This window comes from Magnolia sinica, chromosome 4 (assembly GCF_029962835.1).
Source record: "Magnolia sinica isolate HGM2019 chromosome 4, MsV1, whole genome shotgun sequence".
Classification (NCBI taxonomy): domain Eukaryota; kingdom Viridiplantae; phylum Streptophyta; class Magnoliopsida; order Magnoliales; family Magnoliaceae; genus Magnolia; species Magnolia sinica.
This window is the reverse complement of record NC_080576.1, coordinates 34,084,762-34,086,698: the sequence shown is the minus strand read 5'-3', so window position 1 is coordinate 34,086,698 and position 1,937 is coordinate 34,084,762.

Genomic DNA, 1,937 nt, shown 5'->3' with positions numbered 1-1,937 from the left:
TGTATTTGTTTGTTCGTTTGTCTCTCTCTCTCTCTTCTTCTTCTTTTAATAATAATAAAAATAAATTTACCGGTAGAATCAACTTGGTTAAAGCTGGTTCATGACTTGATTCAAGCTTCTATCCATTCAAGCCAGCCTACTCGCCTATATCACTATTGTCAAGTTACTGAGTCTTTGAAGCTCTTCCCTTTAATGAAAGATATCAGTTGACAAGCTGAGTTGGGTCAGTATGACTCGGGATTAAGAATCTGGCGAGTCCAACTCCTGGTTCATGTCTGTAGTCTGTAATCTCAAATCATGTAAAATTGTTGTTCTCACTCGCTCTTTGTAGTTCTCGGCCCTGTTTGTGCAGCAGCATAACTATCCTATCCCTAGATTGCATTGTGTAACTGTAACATGTCGTCCAAGTGGGCTCCACCCACTGGGAGATAGAGATTGTGGGTTGTGGCGGTTACAGGGTAACGACTACCCATTATTCTGGTAGTTTCCAAACTGCATGGGCAATTTCTCCTACAGTTTGATAACCATTGTGTCTGTATTTCTATAAAATGCATCATGAGTCGCGTTAAGGACTCATGAACAAAATAGAGATTTCGAGCACCAGTTCGTAGAGTGCAGAGAGATCAATTGTGAGAGTGAAGTTGGGTTCCATCACTACCATATGATTTACAATGTGGATCTTATTTGAAGAAGAGTGTTCCTTTATGTTTCTTCTTACGCCAATGAAAGTGGTGTAACTCTCTTCCGACGACATGAGACGCATTTGGGAAGATCCAACAACTGAGCATCCACCTTCCACTGCCATTAAATTCAAGGAATTGCTTCGAGGTAGACGATTCCTAACATTGGTATTAGAGCTTCTGAGGTGCTCCTTCGTCGCTTTCCTTTTATTTAAATAAATGATCCATTCCATCTTCTCTCTCTTCCTGCCTATATCGAGGCTCGATTGAGAAGTGGTTAAGATCCATAACTGGATCATCGAATCGAGTTTTCGCCATAACTAACTGCGACTAGAAGCCCTGGCTGCTGACTACGATCATGACAACAGTCGATAACCAGTTAGCAAATTGAGAGAGAGAGAGAGAGAGAGAGAGAGAGAGAGAGAGAGGCAGATTGAGAAAGAGAGAAATAGACTAAGCTCAAAAGGATTTTAAGCTTTTATTGCTTTTCAATAGTCCGGGATGCATCATATCCATCGTGCAACCCTAACCATCTATATGGTGGATCTCTGCCTATAATTCGCTTTAGTTTTCTGATGCATCAAGAGAACTAGTTTTAGATTACTAAACATCATTTTTTCCCTATGATGATAAACAGTTGAGATCGTTGCCCTAGAATTTTCAGATGTTATCGTTTAGAAATCCCTTTATGCCAATTGTCTAATAGGCTAAACCATCCCGTGACTGAATTTTGTTGTGACCAAAGTGATCGATTTCGTCTGAAGTGGCTGATTTTGACCAAAGTGGTTGATTTCGACCAAATTGACTGATTTCAACCAAAGTGGGTGATTTCGACCAAAGTGGCTGATTTTTTAAACCAAAATGATCAATTTTGACCCATGGGATGACATTTGATGAACAATATATAATGACCTTTAGTACCTTTGAGATAAATCTAACTAATGGGAGATGAGTAGAAGCCTTAAGGCTCATCGTAATAGCGCACAAAATCAAAGATGTGGAAACCTCAATCTTAAGTATGTTTGAGAAAATGATTGTAGACTTTTGTCCTATCTTTCGATCCAATGATATACAATGGATTAAGGTGACATTATTTTACGATGTTGCGAGCCACGAATGTGTGGTGCTTGGATCTTAAATGTAATAATTGTCTCTCTGAATGTAGTGATAATGACATCTCAAAACATTGTAACTGACCTAAACAAGGTTGAGAAGCTAGATGTAAATAATTATGATATTTGACATCGTAAAATCCAG